The following is an 8,816-nucleotide window of genomic DNA, read 5'->3' on the forward strand; positions in this document are numbered from 1 at the left end:
AGACGAGGCGAAAGCCTAGCAGGCTCAGCACTTGCCCCTCGCGGTGACGAGAAGTGGCAAGATTGGTATTGGTATTGGTACTGGTATTGGTATTAGTATTAGTATTGGGGTGTGTGTGTGTGTGTGTGAGCAACTTAAGGTGTAAAAAAAAGAAAAAAAAAGAAAAAGAGAAAAAAAGAAAAAAAAAAGTGAGATGATTCCGTTTAAAACCTTTAAGACTTTGGTACAATCTAATGATAAGGTCCCAGGGAATTCCCCCTTGGGATGTTTACTGGGAAGGTGGAAAAAGGAAGGATTCCACCAAGAGTTGCATAAAAGTAAAATTATTGATTATTGCAATCATCGGTGGCCACTATATGAAACTGGTGGCCCAGAGTGGCCTTTGAATGGAGCTGTTAACCCTGATGTTATAACCCCTTTGATGTGCTTTTTACAGAATAATGAGAAATGGGATGAGATACCTTATCTTGATTTGTTTTATGCTCTCAAAAAAAAACCAGAGATGGCCGCAAAATGGGTCTTTACAATTAGAACTTATATCACAACTGATGCCACATTGTAAATGAGAATCGAAACTTGATGAATTGCCATACATAGATCTTTTCTTTTATTTAAAAGAGAAACCGGCATGGTTAGTGGAATGTGGAATACAAGCACTGGTCTTAGAAAATAATCATTGTTTGGCTTGCGTCCAAGATAAGTGTTGTGTAGAACACCTGGTTTTGAAAAAAAAAAAAAAAAGGGAGGAGATGATTTGGAAGCTGATTTATTTGTAGGACCCACTGCCCCTACCAACGTTACCTCAGCATTAAATTTTACTCTACTTACTCTCACCCCACCTGATTCTGTTTCCTCTCCCCTGCTTGCGCCTATCCAAAATGCTTCTCCTGGCTATCCCCCTTCTCTGCTGACACTTGCTCAAAGATTTATCCCTCTACCGACCCTCCTCTCCCACCTACGCCTATGTCATCGGCTCCTGTCCCCTATCCCCAGTCCTCCTCTGCTGGAGTTGCCCATTGCTTCTATCCCTGGCAGCGATCGGGATTTGACTGTGGGGTGGGGATGAAGGGAAGGGAGATGCAGAAGGGACAGGGCGGAGAGCAGTGGTGGTGGAGGGGATGGCTCGGATGCGGCCAGGAGGTATACTGGTCTTCAGGTGGATGGTGGGCGAGCGGGGATTCAGCTCGCCTTTATTTTTCTAGACCAGTCACAGGAGGACATTAGGAAAAGTTACAGGAACTGGAAAGCGGAAAGTTAAGAAGTTTGGACAAGCTTTTAGAGGTGGCGAGGATGTGGTTGCAGAACCGGTCAGGACAGTAATAGAGGTGGTTTTGGCAGAGGCTATGGAGTATTAAGAATAAATAAATTAGAAGGACATTGAAAGCGAGAGTGCCCAAACTGGTTTAGTCAGTATGTTCAGCCTCAGTTGAATAGCATAGCCAGAGTCATGGATCTGTGAGGGGAAGCCAGGATCAAAGGAACAGATGGTCACTCTGTGCTTAGAAGGGAAAGATATCACTTTTCTTGTAAATATTTCATATTAAATTATGTAGAAGGGCAGATTGGAAAAAAAAAAAAAAAAAAAAGGAAAAAAATTGACTGTAATTTTTGGAGCCACAAGGAAGGAGGAGATCTGGCCATTCCTGCAACCCCTAGATCTGAGCTTTGGAAATAAAACTTTAACACATAAATTTTTATATATGCCTGGGTGTTCAGCTCTGCTTTTAGGATGTGATTTTCTGGCAGCTCTAGAGGCAGCGATTACTTTTGAGAATGGTGAACTTGTAATGAGGATACCCAAGTCTAAACCAGGAAAGATTTTAACGGTAAAAGAGAAACCAACTCCAATATTCCTAAAAAGGTAGAAGAAGTAGTGATTCCCTCTGTGTGGGAAACGGATATACTAAGGAAATCTAAATTGGCACAGCCAGTACAGGTAGAATTGAAGGAAGGGCAAGTCAAGTGCCATGCAAATTAAACAATATCTTATCAAGGCAGAAGCACGATACGGAATAGTAAAGACCATTGATAAATTCCTAAAGTACCAAATTCTAGAAGAATGTGAATTAAAATACAATACTGCAATATTCCCAGTAAAGAAATTTAATGGTGAGTATAGACTTGTACAAGATTTAAGGGGCATAAATGAGATAACTAAAAAGACATTCATTTAGTAGTTGCTAATCCTTATACATTGCTACCATCAGTGAAAGAAATATACAAATGGTAAGTATAGACTAGTGCAGGATTTAAGGGCAATAAATAACGTTGTCAAAGACATTCACCCAGTGGTGGCCAACCCGTATACTTTGTTAACATCTGTGTCAGAGAAATTCCAATGGTTTACAGTTATGGATTTAAAAGATGCCTTCTTCTGCATCCCACTGGCATTAGAAAGTAGGAAATATTTTGCCTTCGAATGGGAAAATCCGGATACCGGACGAAAAAGGCAGCTCACTTGGACACGACTTCCCCAAGGATTTAAGAATTCTCCTACAATTTTTGGAAATCAATTAGCCAAAGAGCTGGAGGAATGGAAGACGACTCAGGTAAGAGAATCACCCTTCTCTTATGTTCTCCTCCAGTATGTGGACGACATCTTTCTGGCTACAGAACAACGGGAGGTCTGTTTAACCCTAACTATAGAACTGTTGAATATGCTGGGACAAGGAGGATATCGGGTTTCAAAGGAAAAAGCCCAATTAGTGCAAGAGAGTGTGATATATCTAGGCTGTGAAATCTCAAAGGGGGTAAGGAAATTGGGAATCAATAGAGTTGAAGCTATCTGTGCAATACCCACACCCCGAAACCACCAAGAACTAAGATCCTTTTTAGGAATGGTGGGTTGGTGTAGACTCTGGATACCAAACTTTGGGCTAATGGCTAAACCCCTTTATGAAGCTTTAAAAGAGTCTCAACTGCAGTGGAACAAACCACAGGAGAAGGCCTTCCTAGATCTGAAACAGGCCTTGAAAGAGGCACCTGCACTCGGCCTACCAGATTTAAATAAAGACTTTCAGCTATATGTCAATGAGAGGCAGCGACTAGCCCTGGGCGTACTAACCCAAACCCTCGGATCGTGGAAGAGGCCTGTTGGGTATTTCTCTAAACAACTGGACACTGTGAGCGCAGGATGGCCGGCATGCTTGTGGGCAGTGTCAGCCACAGTGATACTGATCCAGGAGGCCCGAAAATTGACTCTGGGGAGAAAGATGGAGGTGTTTGTGCCCCATATGGTACTGGCAGTTTTGGAACAAAAAGGGGGGCATTGGATGTCCTCTAGCAGATTGTTACAATACCATGCATTGCTCAGAGAACAGGATGGTGTTGAGCTCAAAGTGACTAATTGCATCAATCCAGCAAAGTTCCTCCGCAGTGAGCAGAATGAGGGCGAATTAACACATGACTGTATGGAAACCATCGAACAGGTATACGCTAGCCGACCGGACCTGAGAGATGTGCCCCTGGAGGTGCCAGACTGGGAACTGTACACCGATGGATCCAGCTTCGTAGAGAATGGAACCAGGTATGCCGGGTATGCGGTGGTGACCCTCACGCAGGTGGTGGAAGCTAAGGCCCTCACTCCAGGAACATCTGCACAGAAGGCTGAAATTATAGCATTAACCAGAGCCCTGGTCCTGAGCAGTGGGAAAAAGGTAAATATATGGACAGATTCAAAATATGCATTTGGAGTTCTGCACGTACATGGGGCTTTATGGAAAGAGAGAGGACTGTTAAGTTCACAGGGGACATCCATTCGACATTGGAATGAGATCCTGCTGCTACTGGAAGCTGTGTATAAGCCAGTGGAAGTGGCTGTGATGCATGTGAAAGGACACCAGAAAGATGAGGGAAAGATTTTTCGAGGGAATCGGATGGCTGATTTAATGGCACGAAAAGCTGCTAGAAAGGTCTGGACTGAAATGGCGCTGATTCCAACGAAGGTAGGACCGGTACAACCTTATATGGGACAAAAACGCAGTTATTCCGCTGAGGATGAAAAATTGGCACAGCTGGTCCAGGCCCAGAAGAATGCAATGGGATGGTATGTGACTGGGACTGGCCAAGTAGTGGTCCCTACCAAATTGATGAAGGTGATTTTAGAAACTGAGCATAATAAATGCCACTGGGGAGCAGAGGTATTGGTAAAATTTCTGAAGAGGGAAATTATCTCTAACCAGATGTTAACAATGGCTAAACGAGTGAATGCCATGTGCCCAGTGTGCCTTAAAAATAATCCAGTAGTGAGGAAGCAGATACAACTAGGAAAATTACAGGTAGGAGCAGAGCCAGGAGATTATTGGCAGATAGATTTTTCCGAATTGCCCCGATCACAAGGATACAAGTATCTGCTGGTGTATGTCTGCACGTTTTCGGGATGGCCAGAGGCATTCCCTTGCAGAACTAATCAGGCTAAAGAAGTAGTGAAAACATTAATAAGAGAAATCATTCCGAGATTTGGGGTTCCGTTAGGGATCTCTTCTGACAGGGGACCTCATTTTGTGGCAGGAGTGGTACAGACAGTCGCCCGGCTGTTAGATGTTACCTGGAATTTGCATACCCCATGGCGGCCTCAATCCAGCGGGCAAGTAGAGAGGATGAATCAAACCCTGAAAGGACAGATTAAGAAAATCTGTCAGGAGGCCAAAATCCAGTGGCCTCAGGCCCTACCATTAGCCTTGTTAAGAATTAGGATTAAACCCCGGGAGAGGATAGGAGTAAGTCCATACGAGATACTGTACGGCAGACCATATCATGCTACAGTATTAAAAGGAGACCCTCATGTAGTAAGGAATGATGTGCTTTTTAATTATGTGTTGTCTCTGAATAAGGTACTTACTGCCCTAAAAGGAGCCCTGCAATGGAACAGACCCCTGCCGCTGGAAAATCCTGTCCATGACATCCAGCCGGGAGACCAGGTCTATGTGAAGAATTGGAACACAGACCCCCTGAAAGAAACAAGGGAAGGCCCGCGACAAGTGATCATGACTACCTTCACCGCAGTAAAAGTCGAGGGGATCGACAACTGGATACATTACACCCGAGTCAAGAAGGTGCCGACCCGTTGGGAAGTTCAACCGTTAACCCCCACTCGAATGGTGTTCTGGCCCAAGGACAGATTCTGATAGTTGGGTTCTTGCTGATCTGTTTATTACCTTTAACCAATGAATTTTTAGTTATTACGGAACTTGAACCCAAAATAGTGATGATGGAAGGAATGAATGTGTCTATGACCTGTCTGTTCACGGACAACCAGAAAGTTGGATCTGACGAAATCAATATAAAGTGGAGGAGACATGGGGCAGAACAAATTCATACAGGTATAACTATGGTTTGGGATGAGGATGAGCAAAAGGGAAATACCACCTTGCAACTATCCAATGTCACGATAACTGACAGCGACGTTTATCGTTGCGTAGTCTGGATAAGAGAGAGTTTTGATTATGGGAGTTTCAAATTGAAAGTTTTACCATGGGATACTGGGAAAATAAGTGAAGAAACTGTAGCTGTAAATGTAACTCCAGCCTCAACTCAGGTGGATATGTGGGACGGACCTCCTTTGAGAATAAAATGTACCTTCAAATTGGAAAAGAAATGTTATCAGGATATCCAAGTCAAGTGGTGGAAACAGAATAAACATCAGCAATGGGAAAGACAGCTGGGGAATATAAGTTGGTGGACTCTGGGAACTTATGGGAAGGGGTGGCTGAATTATACTGATCCAAAGATAGGAGAGACAGAAGGTATATATCTGTGCATAGTGTCTTGTGGAGGGAAAGGGAATTTTGGGTTACAAAAGGTGGAGGCAAGGGCCCACTTAGGCTCTGAAATTAAGGCCCAACATGGAGAATATCAAGTAACCAAAGGGAAGGATGTGATTTTTACTTGTGAAGTTAAAGAAGGCCAGCATTTTTCTGAGTATGGATGGTGGTTTGGGAAAAATTTAACATCTGGAGGGAAGTATCAGATAGAAAGGAGATTAGGAGAATCAATTATCCTGATAGTAAGGAATGTGCAGCCAGGAAAAGATGAAGGCATTTACTGGTGTTGGATAGCACAGGATGATTGGTGGGCACATGCAAGAACAATGATGTACCTAGATGAGATGAGAGTGACTCGGCAGGTAGATAATGAGGTAGGGTTACCAAGAAACTCTAAACAGGAAAATCTGGTAGTAGGACTGATATGAGACTTTGGAAAAACCCAGAATGTGTCATCCATAACTGCTTGTCTACCTTTACCCCATGCAGCAGGGGATCCCATACCCTGGGGAATTATTCCTATCACTGAAATGCCTCCGATCACCAGAAATGGGACAAAGGAATGTAGGAAAGAGTTGCATAACCGTACTGAGTGGACAGTTAAAACAACAACTCTCCGCAAACACTGGTCATCACCTGGAAGTAGAGGGGATTGTGAAGCCTTACCCAATTCCAAATTCATCACGATTGGACGATTCAAAAATGTAGGATGGTGTGAATATGATGAGGTACAATCACATAAAATGCCCACTACAAAATATTACTATGAAGTGGTTTGCCAGGATGGCAAGGAAGAGTGGACTACATGGCAAGCAGTCTGGGGGCCAAGCTTGCTGGAAACATATAGTTATCTAGGGAAAATTGGATGGTGTATACAATGGACTGGTAGAAAGAACCAGACACATGCCCATGTCCTGACAGCAGAAACAAGTCATAGGAAAATGACAGAGAAAGTAGAGTCATGGAATTGCACAAGGGTAATTACGTGTGATACACCAGGAGAGCAGGTAGGGCTAGTACCAGTGAAGATTTTGCTGAAATGGGGATGTGAATGTAGAGGATACAACCACTCTATAAAAGGAGAATTAAAAGGACAAAAGCAGGTGAATTGCAAAACTACTACTATAAGGAGTCCAGGGAATTTAGTATGGGACATGGGACATGGAATGTGGACCACACATATACCTATAGATGGATTGGTAACCCAAATAACGTTAGGAGCGCCCACATTATGCCCATTCTGGAAACAATCAAGATTGACAGATTTGGACATAGGAAGGAGGAATAAAAGAGAGGTCATGGAAGGAATAAATCCAGAAGATGAGTGGCATGAACCATCAGGAGGGGTCAAATTGGGTTGGATGTTAGAATCATTATTTGCTCCCATATCGGCCTATAGAAATAGGGAAATGCTCTACCGGCTTTTGGGACAAACTGAGAGATTAGCATCAGCCACTAAAAAGGGGTTTAAGGATTTGAATTTGCAGCTACAAGCAACTAGTAGGATGGCTATACAAAATCGAATGGCATTGGATATGTTGTTATTAAAGGAACATGGTGTCTGCGGGTACCTACATGATACAACAGATCATTGCTCTATCCATATCCCAAACGTTACAAAGGAAGTAGAAAAAGACATAAGTCAATTGGATGATATAGAGTCTAAGATACAGGAAACCAAAGAAGATGCTGAACACAATTGGATTGGAGCAATATTTAGCTCTTTAGGGATCCAGGTTTCTGGTTGGATATCCTCTGTCATTCAATATGTAATAATGATTATAATCTTGGTTGTGATTATTTTTGTAGCATATCGTTGTTTCTTAGGAATGATCTTTAGGGAAAGGATGCATACGAGAAGAGTCATGAAGGCCATGACCCGAAATGAAGTCATGACAAGAATTACTCCACCATCATCTTATATAGAGACTGCTGCATGAAGAAGAGAATTGAGCATCCTTGCAACTGGTTGAAGAATGCTCAAAAGGGGGGAGTTGTTGCCATAAGGCCTCTGTTAGCAGTAGTTAGGCTAAGGAGTTGGTCCCTGTGCAGGCCCATGGGAACCAAACCTGAGAAATGAGGCCTGAGAATCTGCTGATGTAAGGAACAACGTTTAAAGGACTTAGTAGAGCATGTATTACATATACATATACAAATTACTTGTGAAATATGATTACATGGTTACCAATAAAGTCTTTTCTATGGTGGGAGTTAAGCTTAGAGAATTAACCTTTATTTTAGCTAGAGCAAGCGTGCAAAATTTATAGCCTTTAGAAAGGTTACCTGTAAGATGAATAAAGTAAAATACGTAGGAGACTGTACGTAGGCTGATGAAATAAGACTTGTAACAAAGGTATAAAAGATAAGCATCTTTTGTAACCAACTCGGGACCCTGACTTTGAGACACTAGTCCTCAGGTCCCCGGGCCCTAAATAAAGCACCGCATAAACTGACACTCTGTTGGTTTGTGTTTTCTCTCGGGATCGGGCAGCAAAACCATAAGTATTCCTTTGTGCCTCATGAGGGGTTCTTGCACACCTTAGCAGAGACCCCAAGATAGTCCTGTATTTAGGGGCTCTTTAGGTCCATGCCCAGGTGATGCCACTGAAGGAAATGTGCCCTCAGCTCAGGCACGCTCAGCACAGGCTCCCCCAGCCCCTCGGGGCCCCGCCGCTGGTCACAGCAGCCCCTGCCTGGCTCCTGCCTGCCCACACCGTGGGCTGCTCCCGGGCATGGAACTCAGCCATTGCCGGTGCCCTCTGGGCTTTGCTGGTGGTAAACACGCAGACACAGCTGTAACAACTCCAGTTCTTTATTTGAATATAAAACAAGGGCCAATGCCTGCCCCGATGGACAGAGGCTGTCCCGCTTCAGTCCTGTCCGGGGAGCTGAGCCAGGGGGCTCAGGGGCAGAGGGTCTCGTTTTGGAGGTGTGGGTATCGGGTTGCATGAAACACGGCGCTGCATCCCCACCAGGGCAGACGGGGGCAGACGTGAAGAGCTGGGATGGCAGGTCAATTTCTCGCTGCCTGAGTTGTTTACTGGTTCTTCTGAA

Source organism: Zosterops lateralis (assembly GCF_965231275.1).
Source record: "Zosterops lateralis genome assembly, chromosome: 11".
Taxonomy (NCBI): domain Eukaryota; kingdom Metazoa; phylum Chordata; class Aves; order Passeriformes; family Zosteropidae; genus Zosterops; species Zosterops lateralis.